The following is a 23,244-nucleotide window of genomic DNA, read 5'->3' on the forward strand; positions in this document are numbered from 1 at the left end:
ACAGTGTCTCCCCAATACAAAATTTTATTGTGGGAAAGAAATCTGGATTATCTTGCAGAGGCCTAATGTATTTTTGTAGATGCTTTTCACAGACTTCCTCAGACAACTTTTAAACTTCAATATATATTCAATGTGCCTCAGTTTTGAGGTACATTTTTCAACAAAATGTATTGCAAAATGCGAATAATGTATCATCCAGCAATAAAGGTAAACACATTTTAATTAGTGTTATTAGCCAAAAAAAATGTTAGAAAGGGTAGGCCTCTATTAAAATGCAAGGCCTTTCTTGCTATTGCTATTTCTTGAAAGATAATTCAATTCCACTAAATTAACCAAGTTTCACTTTGAAAAATCTAATACAGAGTGCATTGGGTACAGACTTAACATTAAAAATACAAGTATTTCCCTGAAGTATTTGACTTCAGTGGAGGTTCTATATAATCATTTTCTGAATTTTTGTGTATTTAATTTTCACGACTCCCTTGTTGAAGGTTTTAGCTTCCCTAAAGTGCTCTTTGTATTCTTGAAAAATTAAATATTATCCATCTGGATACTGGCAATGGTAACTTTAAAAAGTAAAGATTCCCCATGCACATATGGGCTAGTCATTCCTAGCAATAGCAATAGCAATAGCAATAGCAATTAGACTTATATACCCCTTCATAGGGCCTTCAGCCCTCTCTAAGTGGTTTACAGAGTCAGCACATTGCCCCAACAATCCGGGTCCTCATTTTACCCACCTCGGAAGGATGGAAGGCTGAGTCAACCTTGAGCCAGTGAGATTTGAACAGCCGAACTGCAGAACTGCAGTCAGCTGAAGTAACCTGCAGTGCTGCATTTAACCACTGCGCCACCTTGGCTCTTCCTGACTCTAGGGAGCGGTGCTCATCTCTGTTTCAAAGCCAAAGAGCCAGCGCTGTCCGAAGACATCCAGAGTCCCTAGGGAGTGGGCAGCATACAAACGTCAATAAACTTAAACGTCTCCGTAGTCATGTGGTCAGCATAACTAAACAGCGAAGGCACAGGGAACATTGTTACTTTCCCACCAAAGGTGGTTCCTATTTTTCTACTTGCAATTTTTACGTGCTTTCGAACTGCTAGATTGGCAGAAGCTGGGACAAGTAACGGGAGCTCACTCTGTTACGTGGCGCTAGGGATTCAGACCACTGAACTGCCAACCTTTCTGATTGACAAGCTCAGTGTCTTAGCCACTGAGCCACTGCGGGGTAACTTAAGAGAGAACAACTGTATAATGTTCTCTGGATAAATGCTGAACCCTAAAGCAGATTTATCTTGTTATTAGTTTCTCATTAGTTTGATGCATTCCTAGATAACCTTTAAGCATGCTATCATAGGTTATGATCTCATGTGTACACTGGTAGAAGTTTCCCCCTCCTTTTTATTTGAGGGAAAGTCTGGGGCATTAGTCATTCTATTGAAAGCACAAAGGTAAGGTTGCATAATTGAAGTATTTTCTGCTGTGAGTCTGAAACTTTCATTATCGTCTGATTATTTTGCAACCTAGCTTATACTGGTGAAATGTACCATTTGCAACATCTGGCAGGCACAGTTTGTTTATCTATATTGGGATAGAGTTTGGGTAGATTTTTGATATGTCTATCAACCAGATGACCATCCAGTAGCTCACTGGTGAGGATAGAAATTTAGAAACAGGAGTAATTGATGATGATGATAATGATGATGATGATGATGATGATGATGATGATGATGATGATGATCCAAATTTAGATCCATGGGACTTTCGAATACAGAAGGATCATTATTTGGAACACAACATGCCAGATATCATGGTTGTAGAGGGCCAAAGTGTACAGTTTATTGATATTGCTATACCTGGAGATACCAGAGTCGAAGAAAAAGAATTGGGGAAAAATCACAAAATATCCCCATTGAAACTACACGGCTATGGATAAAACATGCAACAGTCATACCATTGTCATGGTATGTATATAAGTATATAATAATAAAGTATCAGTCTGAAGGAAGAAGTTGGCAATTTAAATACATAATTAAAGAAAGGGAGAGGAAAAGTACAATTAATAGATGGAACTTTGGAAAGTTTTTTTTTTAAACCAAACTCTATATATCACACAATCATACCAGCTGCAAGAAAAAAAGATGGCACATTTTGCTATTAAAAAAGCCACAACTTTCAGCTATGTAATACGTTACAAAAAGGAGTATAATACTTTCCTAGGTCCGTCTGACAATATCTCTCTCTGAATATTTGATTTAAAATTGGAAAGAAAATAAACTGTACTCAGTGGCGGATTAAGGCTCACTGGTGCCCTAAACACTGACAAATCTTGATGCCCCCCTACATACTGTACAAATCTTAATTGGGTTTTTTTCCCTTTCTCAACTTTGTGGTGCCCCCTTTGGGCCCAGTAACAGTGCTGCAAAGTAGGTATGGGAATACATCAGAGTGATTCCCATATAGACATCCTTACTTCCTGTGGATTATAAATATACTCCAAATTAGGGGACCAAAATGCAGTTCCCTTGTTATCTGTTTACTGGCTTCACACATGGAATTGCAACTGAACAGATCCATCCCTGAATTTCATAATTAGCCCCTCTTTTAAAATTCACCTCCCAGCGGTGGATCCCTCTGTAAAGTAATCAGACGCCAAACTCTATCAAGTTTCCAAGAGAGAGGAGGTTGTTTAAGAGCCTTATCAGAGCCAGCCAGCTGGGAGAACATGGATGGTATCACAAGCCGGCAAACCATCACTTTAAACTGCAGCACTAAATTCTGAGCGGCTGCAATCCTTTTGTCACCCAGGTGGCTAGAACCTTTTGAGAAACAAAATGTCAGAAAGATCTATATCCCTCCACTTTACCCAGGTGGATCAGAGAAGCTCAAAGAAACTTGTTTGAACTTTTCTTTCCTTCCTTCCTTCCTTCCTTCCTTCCTTCCTTCCTTCCTTCCTTCCTTTCCTCTTTCTTTTCTTTCTTTTCTTTCTTTTCTTTCTTTTCTTTCTTTTCTTTCTTTTCTTTCTTTTCTTTCTTTTCTTTCTTTTCTTTTCTTTCTTTTCTTTTCTTTCTTTCTTTCATAAGAGTTCTGTCAGACATGAATCCAAATCATCATGTTTGTCTTCTGTACACACAAGGATTTCAACGGGGCTGAAAAAAACCACTTCCCTTTTTTTCAGTGGCTTTCCTTTTTTCTCCCTCCCTCTTTCCCGCTGCTGATGAAAACGCTCACTTATTATTCATGAATGCCTATTCTTGTAATAATTACATTGCTTTCCATCCTGACAAGCTGAATGCTTACAAAGAGGATTCTGCATTTACAACTCCTCTGTTGCTTAGTTAATTGTCCCATCCCTTGCTTTCAAAGATAGCTTTCCGAATCAGAAGGTCTAGAAACTTCATTCATGCATGCATGCACGCCTCCCCTCCTTAAAATGGTAAATATGAAATGTTTGGGTGAAAAATGTATCAAAAGCTGAACAAACTACCGTAACACAATTATTTACGTTAAACCTAGGCTGCATCTTGTCTTTCATGCCTAAACTGATTTCTGTAGACAAAGTTTCTCTTCAATGGCATTCAGATACCCAGTGATGCAATTTCCTTTCCAGTGTGTCAATCCATAGAACACTTGTAAAGAAACAGCTTGGTAGTGGAAATCTAATCTAATGGGGAATCGGGCATAATAATAGTGGCTTTTCCCAATAAACTTGGCATCTATAGGGACAGAGCGCAAATTTGCGACTGCAAATTTTAAAGGAGCTTCCTGTTTGAAAGGCACAGAAATGGTTGGCTTGAGCGATGCACCTTTTATATTCACAATTTTATGACAATGATTTTGTGGTCATGCTTTGCTGGGCCTGTTTCTTTCGGAGCAATGAACAATGTTGGCAGTGAGAAAAAACTGAAACTCCTTTATAAAAAAAAAAGCAAAAACTCAGCTTGAATGTTGCTATTTAATGCTGTCACAAAAAGCCAGGAATGTACAAGTTGACATACCAGTAAGAAATACTGAGTGTTTGTGATTTTCCACTTGGTAGGATAGTCAGAGTGTTCTGTTTAATAGTCTAATGAAAGAGTGCAGAGAAGAGCAACAAAGATGATTAGGGGACTAGAGGCTTAAACCTGTGAACAACGGTGGCAGTAACTGGGTATGCCTAGTTTAATTAAAAGAAGGACTAGGGGAGACATAATAGCAGTGTTTCAATACAGGGGATGCCTCAAAGAAGAAGAAGTCAAGCTATTCTCCAAAGAACCTGAGGGCAGAACAATTAATCAGTGGGACAACTTGCCTTCAGAAATTGTGAATGCTCCATACTGGAAGTTTTAAAGAAGATGTTGGATAACTATTTGTGAAAAGTGGTGTAGGGTTTCCTGCCAAGGCAGGGAGTTGGACTACATACAAGACATTCCCGAACTGCCAACCTTTCTGATTAACAAGCTCAGCATCTTAGTCACTAAGGCACCATGTTCCTGGTAAGGAAAGTCATAAAATGGGGCAAAACTCAGTTAACATGTGTCTCACTTAGCAATCAAAAGTTTGAGCTCCAATTGTGGTCATAAGTAAAGAATGACCTAACTTCTTATGAGTCCTTCTGCTAGAGATCTACTTTTAGGCTGTTTCAGGCTGTTTTACAAGCATGTACACCACCTTCTCCATCTCACCACACCCTCAGTTGCCTCTCTGGTCAGTTTTTATAGCCAACAGTTCCTACGCTGGCTACAAAGGAGCCTTACAGGGACAGCAGAATAGCAAACTAGATGCTGGCCATTTGGTAAGCAGCCTGTCCTCTCACAGAGTTAAATTGCATCACTATGTTTTATAAAACTGCCAGCGAAACTGCTAATTTTTTTCCCCTTCCAATTCCATGAATCCCTCTCCCATTGAACCTTCTGTTCACAAAAATGTGTCTCTCTTAGATGAAAGATGGGAAATGAATCTCTCCTACCTTTTTCAGTTTTATGAGTTGCTCACCAGCCGTCTAGGCTTCTTCCTGAACATTTAATTATCTTCCTTTATGAAAATGAGAGAAAGCTGACAAAACTTAATTGAGATTCCGGCGGTAGCATTGCCAGCCTTATCCCCACCTCTCTCACTTTGATTTTTTTTTTTTTTGAAAAACAGAAATATTCCCTCTCAATTTGTTGCCAGTGCTTGCCTTTTTAAAAAAAGAATCTGGCTCATCTTTATGATTTATTTCCTTGCCTATCCTTTGTCTTTTGCTGATATTACATGAAGCTGGTGTTGTAATAATAGGTCCAGGGGTTGGACTGAGACCAAAGACGCCCAGTTTCAAATCCCCATTTGACCAAGAAATTCACAGAGTGACTTTGAGATAATTCTGATTCATCCAGGGGTGGTATTCACTTATCTTCCCTACCCGTACGGAAATGTGAGTGCGTGAGCACGGGCGCTCACTTTGCTTGCACACACCACCTCTGTGCATGCACGCAGCCTTCTATGCATGCACTTTTGGCAAAAAAAATGAGTTGCCCTAGAAGCTAGGGTGAGTGAGCAGGGACACCCGCGATTTCTACTACCTGTTCAGATGATCTGGTCCAAACCACCTCTGGATTTATCCCAACTACCCTGCAGCATGGTTTACCAGCCAGCTACATTTCTCTTTGAAAATATAATCATTCTATTTATGAAAACAAAGAAAAAGAGAAAGTCTTCCCAGGTAGCCCTTCTGAAGAAGTAAGCAAAAAAGATAATTATAATTAGTGGAGGCAGTAGAGTAAATCTCTATCAAGACCTTGGAAATCTCAATGCAGGACCGTGGACTTAACTCTTAGTAAGGATTCCTCAGATGAATGCTTAGTACTTAACTAGTTATTAAACATCCTACGGCTCTGAGATACAGCCCCTCAAACTTGGACCAAGATCATGTGTTTTTCCATCTGGTTTTTCTCCAGTGTTATATTTTTATAAGCTTTTAACAGATTTTTTTTTGGCTAGAATATGTAATAGAACAATGCAACACATAATAATCATTCATTGTTGATGATCAGGAGACTAGAAACTAGTCCAGTAAGGGAATTGGAAGTACCTATTACTCTTTGTTTTTGTTTTTTATTGTTAGCCTTGAGAAGAGTAAGGGAACAGGACAGAATAGCAATCTTCAAATACCCAAATGGATGCCACGAGCTCAAACTTTGCTCTCTATTGTTCCATCATGGAGAATGTCAACTCGTGAAGCTTTCTTAACCTGCTCCTGAGTTGCCATAGGCAGAGAGATGGGAAGTCGCAGCTGCACCAAGGAATTCACATCTCGGTCAAAACAAAACATATCCTAGCCAGCCGAAGTCAAGGCCATCTCCACGGAGACCCGCAACAGCCAGAGGGAGTGACATCTACAGCCTGCAAAATTGCTTCATTGGGGAATGTGACTGGTGACGTACTCTGGGGGAGAGTTGGCAACAGGGTCAGAGGCAAGGTGCGAACTGGGTGAAGTCAGAGCTGGTTTCACTTGGTCCACGCTGACATGACGCTTTTAATAAACAACTGGAATTTTCTTGAAACTTTGAGGCTCCTGCTTTTATTAGGGCATTGGTCGGAACCCTGACACAGGACATGGAGTAATGGATTACAATTAAAGAAAGACCAATTCCAATCGAACATTAGAAAAGGTTCCCAACCATAAGAGCGATTTGACTGTGACATGATTGGTTTGCCTTCAGTGGATGCATTCTGAATAGTCATCAATCAGCTGCTTTTTATTTGGATTTCTGCACTGAGCAGGAATTGGACAATGGTCTTTTCCTCTTCTTTCCTTCTTACTTTATTTTAACTGGGTATGTCTAGTTTAATGAAAAGAAGGACTAGGGGAGACATGATAGCAGTGTTTCAATACCTCAGGGGCTGCCACAAAGAAGAAGGAGTCAAGCTATTGCCCAAGGCACCCAAGGGCAGAACAAGAAGTAACAGAAAGCTAATCAAGGAGAGAAGCAATTTAGAACCAAGGAGAAATTTCCTGGCAGTTAGAACAATTAATCAGTAGAACAACCTGCCACCAGAAGTTGTGAATGCTCCAATACTGGAAGTCTTTAAGAAGATGTTGGATAACCATTGTCTGAAGTGGTGTAGGGTTTCCTGCCTAAGCAGTAGGTTGGACCAAAAGACCTCCAAGGTCTCTTCCAACTCTGTTATTCTATTCTATTCTATTCTATTTTCTTTAAAAGCATTGATAGGATCTCTAAATTTCTAACTGCCTGTTTATCCTTTTTGTATTTTTCAAAACCCACAACTCTTAATTCCTCTATGCTGAAGCATGTTCAAATCAACATATAAACAAAACTACAATTATATCCTTTGGAGGCTTTCGAAATATTATTCCCTGATGGAAAACTGCTTTAAAAAGTATGTGTTTTGGAAAAGGGCCTACAGAAATGCACTTAATCGTGAATATACCATATTTTTCAGAATATAAAACACATTTTTTCCCTCAAAAAAGAGGCTGAAAATCTGGGTGCGTCTTATACACTGAATACAGCATTTTTTGCCTCCCAAAACCTCGCCATCTTCACCAAAATGGCCGTGCATAGCCTCTAGGAAGTTTTCAGAATGCTCCTGGGGGCTGGGGAGGGCAGAAATGAGAAAAAAATGGGCCAATTTTTACTCAATTTTCCCCTCCTCCAGCCCCCAGGAGCACTCTACAAGGCTACAAGGCTACAAAGGCTATTCATGCCCTTTTTTGACAAAAAATGGACCACACTCTACAAGCCTCCTAAAAGCTATTCATGTCTCTTTTGTTTGAAAAAATAGGCCCATTTTGGCAAAAACTGGGCCATTTTTGGGAGGTCTGTGGAGTATAAAAACTTTTTTCCCCCTGCCTCTTCAAAATCTTGGTGCGTCTCATACTCCGAAAAATATTGTAACTTGCAAATTTGTACTTCCAGATTAAATGGTTGGATTGCAAAATGTAACTGAGATTACTGTACAAAGGATCTTTCCCCAGCAAAAGAAGAAAACAGAAAGCTGTTGGCCAGACTTAGCTTAGTTCTATGTTCAGCGGTGTTATTCAGCAGGTTCTGACCAGTTCTGGAGAACCGGTAGTGGAAATTTTGAGTAGTTCCGAGAACTGGTAAATACCACCTCTGACTGACCATGGCCCCATCTTTTCTCTGGCTCCCGAGTCCTAGCTGATCAGGAGGAAATGGGGATTTTGCAATAACCTTCCCCTGGAGTGGGGAGGGAATGGAGATTTTGCAGTAACCTTCCCCTGCCATGCCCACCAAGCCACACCCACAGAACCAGTAGTAAAAAAAATTGAATCCCACCACTGTTCTATGGCCTGCTGTACACTGAATTAAAAAAAAACCCGAAAGAGCAGGAGAAAAAAAAGGAGAGCAGTTTCAAGACAAATTAAATCTATAGCCATATAACTCTGGTCTTTTCAACTGACAAAAAAGTGAATAAAACTTTCATCATTTTTTTTTAATTCATCCCTAGGAAAAAGACAAAAGAATAGGAGCTCATTAATTACCATCTTCCTGTAAACTGAGAGGTCGGCTAACTGGAATATGCATAGTATAGCTGTAGCCCCTCTGGAGAAGGTAGCCAAGAGAGCATCTTCTTCTAGGGTGGGGAGGAGGGAAAAGACATATTAAAAATGCTGTTTGGGGGATGTTTGGCTCACGTCTACTTTGGCAAATTGCCCAAGTCAAGGTCATTGAGGAATCAGCCAAGGAAAGCAAGATTTCTACGTTATGCAGATGTATGTGCATGAATCATGTCCCTAATGTACTCCCTGTATCAAGCTTATTCGTTCCTCTGCCAATACAATGACATGATTATGCCAGTCTGTTCCCTGAAGGCCTCCAAAGTGAGATTTGCTTGCCAGTTATCGCCTCCTGCATACAAGGTTTCTTTTTAAAAAAAAGAAGAAGAGCTACTAAGCACTGCAGACACCGTTCTTTAAATTGCTCTTGGGGCTTCAGAGCCTGCTACACCCCAAGAAAGATACAAAATATGATTAGATGCGAAAGCATGATGAGCAGAGAGAGCAGAAGAATGAATATATATATATATATATATATATATATATATATATATATATATATATATATATATATATATATATATTCATTCTTTCATCTCTTGAAAGATGAAATAGAAAGGGAAGGAATTGTAATCTCCATGTTTGGATTAACCGTTGTTTCATCTCCTTCGTTTCTCCTGCTTTGATATAAAACTTATTTAAGTTAATGTAAAGTTCCCATTGATTTCAGCAGGCTATTAAATCATTTTTCTAATCTTCATACACGCCTGGGTCTTAATAGCAAAAGCATTTGGATTTATATACTGCTTTACAGTGCTTTACAGCTTTCTCTGAGTGGTTTACAGAGTCAGCCTCTTGCCCCCAACAATTTGGGTCCTCATTTTACCGACTTTGGAAGGATGGACGGCTGAGTCAACCTTGAGCCTGGTGAGATTTGAACTGCCAGATTGCAGGCAGCCGGCAGTCAACAGAAGTAGCCCACAATACTGCACTCTAACCACTGTGCCACAATGCCTTTAGGAAGTTCTTTTCTCAAGAGTTCAATAATTGGAGAATTGTGCTTCTGATCACTGTGTTTCCCTTCATATTCAGACACTCGGGGATGCATGCACACTCTTTTCATCTTCGCACAATCCTGCCTGTAAATGAAGATTCATAGCTGTACTTACGTTTGCATTGCTTAAGCTGTAATAGGATGCTATCCTTAGCAAATAATACTCCACTGAGTGGATTGTCTAATGCAGTGGTCCCCAACCCCCGGTCCGCGGACCGGTGCCGGGCCGTGGAGTACCTGGCACCGGGCCGCGCAGCGGCCGGGGGCCATGATCGCTGCAGCGGCTGGGGGACATGATCGCTGCAGCGCAAAGGCTCCTGGGCCGTGCGCAAAAGCTCCTGGGCCGTGCGCAAAGGCTCCAGGGAAGAGAGCCCCGCGCTGGTACGGACGTGATATATAAACAATCAATGTGTCGTCGCGAACAACGCCCCTCCACCCCTGCGCGCGCCCAGCGGGCCACGGTAAAATTATCAAAGGCTGACTGGTCCGCGGCGATAAAAAGGTTGGGGACCACTGGTCTAATGGACAAACTGAGAGCAATGCTTAAACCCCAATCCCATTTAGACTGAAAAACTGTGGCTTGACTTTTGAACAAGTGCTACTTTTAGTCTTAACCATTGCACAAAGTTATACCAATAAAACAATCAACAAGAAGAACAATTAAGATACTTTATCCATGCTTTATTTCAGGATGGGCTCAAGATGCAGTTCATCTGGACTAATTGTCAATTCAATAACAATAGCACTTAGACTCACATATTGCTTCACTGTGCTTTTACAACCCTTTCCAAGCAATTTTACAGAGTCAGCCTATTGTCCCCAACAATCTGGGTCCTTGTTTTTACCAGCTTGGAAGGATGGAAGGCTGAGTCAACTTTGAGCCTGGTGAGATTTGAACTGCCAAATTGCAGGCAGCCGGCAGTCAGCAAAAGTAGCCTGAAATACTGCACTCTAACCACTGCGCCACCATGGCTAACACAACAAAATTGCATATATATTTTTTTTAAAAAAAGATCACTCCTTTCTAAGATTTCATCTTTAGTATTTTTTATTTATTTATATCCCACCTTTATTCATTTTATAAATAACTGAAAGCGGCAAACAAAGGCAGTTCTCAACTTACAACAGTTCATTGAGTGACCATTCAAAGTTACAACAGCACTTTAAAAAGTGACTTATGACCATTTTTCACACTTACAACCCTTGCAGCATCCCTGTGGCCATGTGATCAAAATTCAGATGCTTGGCAACTGGTTCATATTTATGATGGTTGCACTGTCCCAGGATCCTGTGATCAGCTTTTGTCACCTTCTTGCAAGCAAAGTCAATGAGGAAACCATGTTAGTAACGTTACTAACTTAACATGATTCACTTAACAACTGTGGTAAGAAAAGTCATAAAATGGGGCAAAACTCACTTAGCAACATAATTTTGGGGCCCAATTGTAAGTTGAGGACTACTACTTGTATACCTAATACTCCTTCCTCCTCCTAGATTCCCCATAAAAACAACAACAACCCCCCAGTGGGGTGCATTGGGCTAAGAGTGACTGACTAGCTCAAAGTTACCTAACTGGCTTTCATATCTAAGGCAGGACTATAACTCACAATCTCCTGGTTTCTAGCCTGTTGCCTTAACCACTAAACCAACCTGATTCTCTACTGGGAGCATCTCTTTTGATTCATGAACTCTAATTGACAAGACCAAGGCAGTATAGCACCTGGCCATCCTGACAGCCCAGCGTAGGTATTAATCTCTTGGTTTAACAAGGAGAAAAACATTCTCAGTGTTGTAAAGTTTTAGTTCCAGATCACCTGAAAGTGGAAGGAGGGAGGAAGGGAGGGAAGGAAGGAAGGAAGGAAGGGAGGGAGGGAGGGAGGGAGGGAGGAATAGATCCCAATCCTGCTTACTTTGCATTATCACCCCACATTCTACAGCTTTAAGCATTTTTGGGAGGTTCTAACTCCAAAATCTTATACCTTCCCAATATATGGGAGAAGTGTTAAGGTAATGATGATTTAATAACTGACCAACTGCTGTAAGACTGTAAACCAAGATGATGAAATGAGAATGAGTCAGCAGGGTTATTGCCACTTTAAGAAGCTGTCTATATAAGGGAGGCCATGTGAGGGTGTCTCTCTCCCTTCCCCCCTATGTGCTTCCATGTTATAGTTGAAGATTGATTGATCGGGTTGTCTCAAAATAGTAGTTACACTGTGCACTCTGTGACAAATACAGTGCATGTGAATAATTAGGAAACCTGTGTGATTCTAACAATTTATTTTCTGTCCTCTAGCTACTATATATGCTTGGTCATTTCTGCCCTGCATCTCCTGTCACATTAGGACTGTTGGAATTTCTGCCAACTGAGCCTTCCAGGACATAAAATCCCCTTCCAATTTCTTATATTGCATGTTGATTCAGTTTTCTGTTGATTAGATCCAGTTCCAATTCCAGACAACTCGAATTCTTGAAATTAGAAGTTGGCGGCAACTGAGAAGCATGTCTTTGCGGAAAATCGCCATTTGAATTGGGGACGGGTGGGTTTGTAACTCATAAATTAGGCCAGTACTGGCCTTCTTTTCTTTACTTTGAGTCCATTTCATGATTAATTTAGTTCCAGTGAATTATTTTTATTCGCTATGAAGCAGAAAACGTATTTCCTAGCCTATTAATCTCCACTCCGGACCCATTTAGAGAAGTAAATGAGGGAGAAGTCATTTGAACACTTTGTTCTAAAAACAAGACACTTCTGGAATTCTAAAGCATTATTGTGCCCTGAAAGGAAACAATAAAAATTATCAAAATAAAGAGCAAAGAATTTGCTGATGCAGTTAATTCCAAAGGTATGTTTTCCCCACCTCGAGCAGCAAAAGCAATGAAATACCAAAAGCAATGAGCAAAATTTCTGGAAACCATTTCTTTGACAACGCTTTGTTTGTTTAGAAGAGAAAGTACTTTTCATTCTCTCAGCCGTTATTCGCTTAACTATCTATTAATGTTGCAACACAAATGTTTGTGTCAGTCTTTGCAGGTGATGAATAGGCTGAGCCCAAGGATGGGGTAAAAAACACATCATCAGTGTGGAGTCTTCTATACCCCATAGAGACTCAATAGCTAAAATGCTGAGCTTGTCAATCAGAAAGGTCGGCAGTTCGGCAGTTCGAATCCCTAGCACCACATAACAGAGTGAGCTCCCTTTACTTGTCCCAGCTTCTGCCAACCTAGCAGTTCAAAAGCATATAAAAATGCAAGTAGAAAAATAGGAACCACCTTTGGTGGGAAAGTAACAGCGTTCCGTGTGCCTTCGCCGTTTAGTCATGCCAGCCACATGATCACAGAGATGTCTTCGGACAGCACTGGCTCTTTGGCTTTCAAATAGAGATGAGCACCACCTCCCAGAGTTGGGAACGATTAGCACATATGTGCAAGGGGAACCTTTATCTTTTAGACCCCCATAAGAAACTCAAATCCTGCATTCAATAAAACAGTTATTCGAGAAAGCTCAAAGGAGAAAGCTTCTCTGAGAAAGCTCAAAGTCTTGGAGTGCTGAATTGGTTGGGTTCATTAGTCGGAACCTTGTTACCTGCCTCCCTTGAAGTCTCTTGACTCTTATGTGGCAACAATTTGCTGTGAGATGAGATTCTTGTGCATTGTTGTTCAATTGCTACGTTATTTCTTTGTGACACCAGACCTCCCTGTCTTACACTGTCTCCTGGAGATTCTCCAAATTCATGTTCAGGAACTGTGGTGGCACAGTGGTTAGAATGAAGTATTGTAGGCAAACTCTGCCCACAGCTAGAGTTCGATCCTGATAGCTCAAGGTTGACTCAGCCTTCCCTCTTTCCGAGGTTGATAAAATGAGGACCCAGACTGTTGGAGGCAATATGCTGACTCAGTAAACCACTCAGAGAGTGCAGTGAAGCACTGTGGAGAGGTATATAAATCAAAGAGTTATTGCTATTCATTGTGTCAATGACACTATCTAACCATCTCATTCTCTGCTGTCTCCTTCTCCTTTTGCCTTCCATCTTTCCCAACATCAGAGTCTTCTCCAATGAGTCCTCTCTTCTCATTAGGTGGCCAAAGTATTTCAGCTTCAGCTTCAGTATCTGTCCTTCCAGAGAACAGTCGGGGTTGATTTCCTTTCAGGTTGACTGATTTGAACTTCGTGCAGTCCAAGAGATCTTCTCCAACATCACAAATCAAAAGCTTCAATTCTTCAGCGTCCAGTCTTCCTTATGTAGCATGAGATAAATGTGTTGTATTTTTTTAACTCTATCCTGGCTCCTGACTTCTTGCACTTGACAATCTTGTATTTGTTTATTTGCTGTCTAGAAGTTATTTACATGCATATGTCTTTAATGGTGGGATGCTGCTGGTTTAATAATCGGTTCGGCGAGCATGTGCTTTGCGCATGCACACGCCTAAAGCACTTGCACACACCACTGAAAATGGAGCATTTAGAAACTCAGCTACTTACCTTCCAAGTCAGCAATGGCAAGTAGAACAGTGGGATGGGGGTGGGTGGGAATCAGATGTGCCGCATGGTTGAGATGAGCTAGAAAGCAAGAAATAAAGCACAGGAGAGGGCAATGGGCGGGGTCATCTGATCATCGGAGGTACTGGTTTGCCTGAACCGGTCCCAACTGGCTGAATAACACCTCTGTCTTTATTATATGTCATGCTTTTTCAATTGTTTTAAGGATTTATCTATTTATTTATTAGATGTAAGTATCCCCCCCCCCCCCTCGTTTAGAGGCAAACGATCCACTCTATATTCTTCCTTCTGGCTAAGTTTACATTTTTACCTCATGATCAATAGCTTGTAAGAGAAGGGCTGGGGAGAAGAAACACTTTACCAAGCCTCTGAAAACATGTTAGTTTGGAAAGCTCCAAATTATTATGTTAATAAAATACAGGGCATTTATAGTTGGAAAGGAAAATGAACCGGCATGTAAGTCTCCACCTAACATGTAATAATCATCTGGTAATCCTTTGCTATTTCATAACCCAAAGGAGGGGAGGGGGGGAAAGTCAATCAGCTATCACAGCCCTGCTAAGAGTTGCAAAGCTCGTTCATTTGCAGCAGGTGTATAATTTGAACAACCTTGCAGGCCGCATTAACAAGCAACACAATGGTAAGGGGTACCCATTGCCAGCTTTGATGCCTTCCATTTCAAATTGACCCACCTCCCCTATTCACCTGCCTTGTCCTCAGATGCATTCAGTGTTATTTGATAAATTAATTATTTTGGTGACATAGTCAGGAGAGAACCTTGCCTGGCCCTTGAGCCTCGCTTTGATGTTGGATAACCAACTCAGGAGGCCACCTATATTTCAGAAAAAAAATATTAGTTGGGTAATAAGAGAGAGAAGCAAACAGTAGAAAGTACAGACAGCTCAGGAAAACATTAATGAAAAGGAGATAAATTAGAACGGGCTACTTATTAGGTCCAATGTGGTGTCCATTTGAATAATGGGCATATTCATTAGCACCAGAGAGGCTGTGAAGAATGAGTTGAACAGAGCTGGTAGATTGAGGCTGACTGTTTGCCAAGAGATGGAGGGAAAGAAGAAGTGGGGGAAGGCAAATTCACTTTTGAGAAATTCTCTTTTTTCTTTGCATTTCAATGGTCCCAGCAACATAGGGCATCATCTTGTCATCTAGGGCCACAAATTAAGCACGAGAGGAGATTCAAGGGAAGATTAGATTATATACACTTGCAAACAGAGCTTGTGATAGAGATGCAAAGATCACCCCTCATCCTGACTATGTCAGCATTCTTTGTGTACAGTCATTAATTCATTCCAAAAATTCAACCTCGGTCTGCACATTTAAAACCTCCACACCCAGATGGAAATAGGTGTTTGCCTTATGTACAATTTTCTGCAATATGTGCGTTTTGTAAAAAAGCTCGCCCCCTACTTCCCATAACATGGGTCTTCTGTTTTTGATACAACCTTTTGCAAGTATGGGCACTTGAGTACCCAGATTTTTCCCACCTGCATTGCCTTTGCTGAGAAAGACCAATGCTAGGCCAATCACTGATTTAGATGGCTTGATCATATCTTCCCAAATGCAGTTTGGGTAGATCACACCGTTCCATCTTAGAAAGAAATAGATAGTCAACTTCTCTGGAAGGCCTGTCTGAGTTTTCACACAACCATCGCAGCATCCCCATGGTCACGTGATCTAAATGCAGAATAGGGTGTATTTATAATTGTTGCAAAGACCTGGGGTGGGCTGCTGTGGATTTACCTGGGTTGGGAGAACCCATAGCTAATGATATGGCCTGTTCAGAGAACCTACAAATTCCACCCCTGGCTGGCCCTGCCCACCCTGCCCCTCACAGGAGTCTCCACGTGGCCCATTTTGAATGCGAGGTAAGTGCAGGACCTGTGTGGAGGCTCAGGGAGGGGGAAAAAGAAGCCTCCCAGAAGGCCTCCAGAGCCTGGGGGAGGCAGTTTTCACCTTCCCAGAGGCTCGAAGAAAGCTTCCAGAGCCTGGGGAAGGCAAAAATGGCCCCTCCGCCATGGTGCAGGAGGCTGACTAGGCCACACCCACCTTGGCCATGCCCACCCAAGCAAGTGGAGAAAGAACCCATTGCTGAAATTTTTGAAGGCCACCCCTGGTGACGTGATCATCTTTTTCTAGTTAATGGGGGAAGCCAGATTCACTTCCATGTCAATAACTTAACAACTGCAGTGATTCCCTCAACAATCATGGCAAGGAAGGTTATAAAATGGAGCAGAAGTCACTTAACAACTGCCTTGCTTGGCAACAGAAATTTTGGACTCAATTGTGGTTGTAGGTTGAGGGCTACCAGAAAGTAATAAGCATAAACCACAAGCCTTGGACCAAAGCCAAGTTTCCAAAGCTTTCAGAAAAACAGAACAGGGACATGCAGTCAGGGTAGGCAGGGAAGGCAGAGCCTCACCACTGTCATCATGAAAAGAAAAAAAATGTAAAAGGAAAAAGGCAAGAGCTGAGGTCAGGCTGAGCTAGTTGCTGCCAGAGTCACCATGGATGACTCTGCTTATTGCTTAACTGTTTAAAAAAGCCTCTAAAAAAGCGCCCTCTACAGGAGGAGGCAGGAGAACGACGTGCCTCATCTATTCTGACTTTAGGTGTTTTATGATCACGCGAGCAGAGTTAAGCAAGGGTTAAAAGCCTAAAAATTCCTGACATAGGTGAGGCATGTCGTTCTCCTGCCTCCTCCTTTAGATCGCACTTTTTAAGAGGCTTTTTTAAACAATTAAGCACAGTCATCCACGGTGACTCTGGCAGCAACTAGCTCAGTCTGACCTCAGCCTTTTTCCTTTTACATTTTTTTTCTTTTCATGATGACAGGCAAGAGCAGAGTTGAAATCCTCTCCGAAACAGCTGGAAAAGGTACGTGTGGGTCAGAGGGAGGGGGAGGAATTCAAACTTCATCCTCAAGTGTAGATCCCTCCCCAAGTGTAGTTTGATTGCAGGCAGAGCCACGTTGCCTTTTCAAACACACACACACACACACACACACACACACACACACACACAGCTGGATAAAACTATATAAGCCCAGCTTCACTGATTACAAGTTTGAAAAGGCAACGTGGCCCTGCCTGCAATCAAAGGCTCGGATCGGCTCCAAACCAACTTCTATGTTTGTGTTTGTTTGAGAGAGAGTGAGTGAGAGAGGGAAAGGGGTAGGAGACACAGTGTCATGTGTCTGTTTGAAAGAGGGGGGACAGAGGAAGAGAGGGAGGAAGGAGGGGGAGGGAGAAGAAAAAGAATGAAGAAAACTTTTTCACAAAGGAGAAAAACAAATGCTGTCACTTTAAATTGGAACTGAGCATGCCTGGCTGTGGAATTCTGGAAGTTGAAGTCCACAAGTCTAAAAAAATTTGAAACCCACCACTGTGTCAGTGCCTCACCAGCCATAAACCTCACCGCACGTCACTGAAATAGAAGATGGGGCAGCATCCTTATCTTTCAAAGGATGCTATTTCAGAGGGTAGGGGGAATGCAACAGAGAAGGAATATCTTCTTGGTCACACAAGATGACAATTTTAAAAGGAGAGGGCCTGGAATATACCCACAATGTTGGAATATGCTTGGCAGGCAGAAACAAGTGGAGATAATTGATCTTTCAGGAATCCAGACTGATTGCCATACATTTATATTTTATTCTTTATATACTTGGGTTTTCTGTGCTGACTAATTGATTAAAATAAACAAGCCAAATCAATTAACTGTTTGAACCCCCTTGAACACTCCAATCAAGTGATTTTCTGTCCCTCGTTTTCAATAGATGAAAAAAAAGTGGAAAGCAATGGAAGAGAGTTTTTTTATTTTCAAAAAAAAGGAGAAGAGAGAAAAAGGGAAAGATCAAAAGCAGGAAAGAACAAATGGGATGAGAGTTGAATCTATCATGGCTCAAAGATACACATCAAATAGAATGGGACAAAGCCTGGGAAAGGAATTCTACTTCTAAATTCATGTATTTTAACTATGGTGTAGTTGTGGCTCTTTGTAAGTTGCTGAAGAATGCTGTCCCTAGTTAATGCCTGTGAAAGAAAGAGACACAATGGTTCAGTGGTTTAAAGGTGCCAGAGAACAACTGTGCTCCAGCAGTTTGAGTCCTAGCACCGCATGATGGAGCGAAACTCCCATCACTTGTCTCAGTTTCTGCCCATCTATCAGTTTGAAATACTGCAAATGCAAGTAGATAAATAAGTACCACTTGGGTGGGAACAAAACAATGCTTCAAGCAGCAGTACAAATTCAACCGGTTCCGGACCTGCCTGAAAGCAATGCCTGAATGTAAGGTGACATTGGTGGTGGGGAAAGCCCCACAGCAGAATGTCCTCCAATCTTCTGAGTATGAAAGTAGATTGCCCCCTGTGGTGCACTCTGGATAGTGCATGGGCGTGCACTGAACAGACCAGCAATCATTAGCAACCAAACAACTACTTTGTATTAAAACTGTAGTCTCCTGCCTCATGCATCACCACCATATGCTAAATAATAAATAATAATAACCCATGGAAGAAACAATGTGGAGGAAGCTAAATTGTAGTTAGGAACATACCTAAGCCTCCAAGGCCTTCTCTTTTTCTACAGGTTCAGCCATTGCTGGCCTATAAGAAAAAAGGGGGGACACTAAGTTGATAAGAAGGGCTTTTGTATCCAGGGGGCCTCCACTTAGAATAATATATTCTCTCCCGTGTCACTAATCTACCTCAAAAACCATTTGAGCCAACTTGAGCCCAATACATAAGCATCATCCTAGAAACAAATAGCATATTATTCCCTGCAGTGCATAGAAAAGATTTTCAAGTCTACATTCACTGAAATAACAACAGGGGAGCAAAAAAAGAGGAGGGGGTATATTAGGTAGTCAAGCTGAGAAAGTGGGGAATGGACAGAAACTAGAGAGTCATGCTTAAAAAGAGGTTTTGTTTCACTCTGGTTTTCTGCTGAGAAGAGGAAACGGTCCCAATTACCATCTCCTTGCTGGTGATGACAAATGCAAAAGAATGCCGCTAGACCTTTGAGTAGGATCTAGTAGTGCTTCTCTGCAAATGAGGCATGGAAGTTATTGTAAAAAAAATTGGATGCCCAATGTGATTGCTGGCACTTCATCTTCCCAGTTGAGACAACTCCTAAGAGTTTAAGGGGACTGGGGGCTGTGAGGAGAGTTCATGACCGCAACATCAGATGACCTCATAGGCTTCAGGAGAAGAGGTGATGGTCCAAGCAAAATGGCAAAAGAAAACTTTCTGAGTGCTGAAACTGCCAAAGGCTAGGGTCCTGGACATCAATAAAAAGACACCTTTGCCTGTCGCTAAGATAGTAAGATAGAGGAACACGGTGGCTCAGTGGTTAAGACTCTGAGGTTGTCGATCAAAAGGTCGGCAGTTCAGCGGTTCGAATCCCTAGTGCTGCATAATGGAGTGAGCTCCCGTTACTTGTCCCAGCTTCTGCCAACCTAGCAGTTCAAAAGCATGTAAAAAATGCAAGTAGAAAAATAGGAACCACCTTTGGTGGGAAGGGAACAGCGCTCTGTGTGCCTTCGGCATTTAGTCATGCCAGCCACATGACCACGGAGACGTCTTCAGACAGTGCTGGCTCTTCAGCTTTGGAACGGAGATGAGCACTGCCCCCTAGAGTCAGGAACGACTAGCACATATGTGCAAGGGGAACCTTTACCATTAAGGGAGGAGCATTCTATTTCAATAATGGACCAGAGCAACTGTTGAAGGCATGGGATCAGACCCAAGGGTCAACAGCAATTTCATAGATTCATGGGGCTGAAGGGACCTTGGAGGTCTTCTAGTGCAACCCCCTGCTCAAAGCTGGAGTCCCTATACCATTGTGGACAAATGAATGCCCAATATTTACTTGAAAACCTTCCAGCAATGGAGTACCCATAACTCTGGGAGGCAAGTAAGGGGGTGAACAATTGATTTTTGCAGGATGCTCTTCTTTAAGGTTGGGGTATCATATATCTTGAAAGGCTTGGCTCAGGAAAGTGATCCTTGATTGTATCACTATATCAATGTTGCTGAAACACACAACAGCATCTTTTGAGAGTCACAAAGGAAAAAGATTTGTGGCTGCTTCAGTCCTAAGACATGGGTAGGAAATCAGAACTGCAACTAAGTTTGCCTCTGCAGACACTCACAAACAAACAAATACAGCCTGCAGAAGGGTAAAGACTCTGACCTGTGCAACAGGTCAGGCAATCGGATGGCTGAAAGAGGAGAGGCCACAAAAATCCAAAAATAGAATTGGAGTACAAAGAAGGACAAGAAAGCAAGATGGCTTCTATTTATTTTTCCCACTAGACATAATTCAATTTATTGTGTGCTGGAGGAGAAGGGAAAGGTTGTGGGCAGTGAGTTTTTGTGCATGAATGAGAAGTGAAGATGTGTGGTTGGGGTGATGCGCAAACTGTCACAAGGAGGCATTCAAAACAGACCTTTGTGTTAAAAAAGATTGCTCAGATCACGGGGAGGCAAAGTAATCTACTCTTACTTCAGATGAATCCTCAGATTTGAAGATTTTGGCAAGCTTGATTAAACATGGAAAAGATTTGAATTTGATAGTATAGCCTTTATTGTCATTGCGCATCATGTATACAACAGAATTGGCTTTAGCCTCACTGGTGCAATTCATGACAAAAAATACAAACCCTATGCAAGTAATTGGGAAAAAGGAAGAAATAAATAAAAAGAAAAACTAGTCATATGTTTCCGTGTGTGCGTGGAGTGATTGTGGTTGTGTTTAAGAATCTGACAGCCCAAGGATAGAAACTATTTTTAAACCTTTTTGTTCAGCTGGCTGTGCTTCGATGTCTTCTTCCTGATGCTAGAAGTGCGAAGAGACACTGACCAAGGTGTGAATCATCTCTGAGTATCTTCCTTACTCTGCTAAAGCAGCGAGACCTGGCGACGTCATCCAGTGGTGTTAGAGGGCAACCAATGGTTTCTTGAGCCGAATTGATCACTCTCTGTCCACAGCAGTTAAACCAGTGTACTGCCCTGTAATGCAGTGAGGACACTTTCTATCATGGACCGATAGAAAGAGGTCATCAGCCGTGATGTGGGATATGCTTTGAACATTCGCATCAGTAACATATTCATTCCAGGAGGTTCAACGTCAAATCGAGCTGATTTGATTAGTAAGAAATGAAATGAGAACATTTCACCTCATTGATATTAGGTAGGGGAAATCAAAAGAACATGAGGCTTTCAAAGAGTACCAATGGCTAATTATATGGAATAAATATTTGGACAAGGTCCATCCCAACATGGCTGTACAAAGACACTTAATTCTAAAGTGCAGACAGACAATTCTAAATTTCTTCAGGAAACGTGGGTTCTGAAACGCTGACCCTCTTCTGACACATGTTTTCATTTGTTGGCTTTCCAGTGGGTCTGAAGATTGCTTTCCTCGCTCGAAGTTATTTTGTTCAATGCCTTTAGCAACTCTAAATTCTAAAGCTGGAATCCTGATTTATGCCTGCTATGCACCCATCTATCCAGAACCTAATGATTCCCTTTAAGAAGACACCAATCACTTGTCAGACTAGCTTTGGATTTGAAACTCACATAAATGCATCATTTCTACATTCATTTGTAGAAATCAGCATAAGGAAGATAAAAAAATGTCTCTATCTTCCTTCCTTCCTTCCTTCCACCTGCTAGAAACATTAAACACAATAAGCAAGACAGTAAATACAGTCTCCAGCATCAAGAACAGGTGGTGCTAATGACTGCTAAAGCATCCCTGAAGAGCAAGACTAAGAGCCCATCGTAAATTATGGAACAGTTTTGATATGAAGAAGGAAGAGCCAATGCAGTCTTGTGTTGGAGGAAAAACCTGGGAGAAGAACTATTTCAATAACAGCAGCAACAAAAGAAATCACTGTGTGAACTGGAATGCCTTGCCAATGGATAGCAATAGCATTTAGACTTATACACCATTCCACAGTGCTTTACAGCCCTCTCTAAGTGATGTACAAAGTCAGCACATTTCCCCAAAAAATCTGGATCCTCATTTTACCGACTTCGGAAGGATGGAAGGCTTGAGATGGTCATGATCGAACTGCTGTCAGTGGGCAGAGTAATACTACATTCTAACCATTGTGCCACCATGGGTCTTGATGCTCTTTACAATGTAAAGTAGTGAGTATACAGCTTGTATAACAGTGTAAATATGATGTCCCCTCAAAATAATGCAACACACAGTCATTAACTTTACATTATAGCCAAGTGTCATTTCTTCAGTGTTGTCACATGAAAAGATACACTGAAATATTTACAAAATGTGAGGGGGTGTACTCACTTCAGTGATATACTAGACATACCTGTACATACATATACATACATACATATACATACAAACAGTATATAATGCAATATGGTATAGTATAGTATAATATAGTATAGTATAATATAATTATATTATATGTACAAAATATTGTTCCCTTTTCCTATATCTTTCCTATTCATCATTAGATAAACATGTTCGTAATTATATTAATACATTTCTCTGATTATTTTTGTTCCTTTTTTATTTAAATGTATTTTTGCTGTTGCTTGTGGTGGTGGTTACGGTTGTTGTTTTTCTGCTACGCCATTCAGAGCTGGCTTGGAATGTAACAGCAAAGCAATTTTCATAATCAGATACAAACCTCCAATAACTTGCACAGCTGGATGGAAAATAGCTCAACAAAGCAGCCGAAAATGATATGGCTAATGATTGTGGATGCTCATCTCAGGCTAAATACCAGCACACACACCATAGATAAACCCCATAACACAGAGATAACCACCATCAAAACTACATTTCTAAAACAAACTGAAAAGGGGAAAACAAGACTCCAAATCAAACTGCTCAAGCTAAACTCAAGAAGCAAATAAGTTCTGGAACACAAATGGACAGCCAACATGTCCAGCTGTCCACTCTCCATTGTTAAAATGCAGTTAGCTCCAGAAAGAGGTCAACTATAGTGCAGATGATACTAGTCAGAATTTTTTGCAGCAGTAGAAACAGAATTTAAAACTACAGGATTTGCCACAGATCTACCCATGGAATCACAAAGTAGACAATCCGCAGATCCGACGATCAGCAGAACATCAAATCAGAAGCAGAACATTCCCCCAAAACCTAAAGTAGACCAAACCCTCACCATCCTC

At 41.3% G+C, this 23,244-nt stretch overlaps 1 protein-coding gene across 1 annotated transcript in view; it reads right to left on the minus strand.

The window, feature by feature from the left end:
- Positions 1–23,244, minus strand: part of AGBL1 (ATP/GTP binding protein like 1) — a 391,004-nt gene that overhangs the window by 96,284 nt on the left and 271,476 nt on the right. The gene's annotated exons all lie outside the window — the stretch shown is intronic.

This window comes from Thamnophis elegans, chromosome 16, assembly GCF_009769535.1.
Source record: "Thamnophis elegans isolate rThaEle1 chromosome 16, rThaEle1.pri, whole genome shotgun sequence".
Taxonomy (NCBI): domain Eukaryota; kingdom Metazoa; phylum Chordata; class Lepidosauria; order Squamata; family Colubridae; genus Thamnophis; species Thamnophis elegans.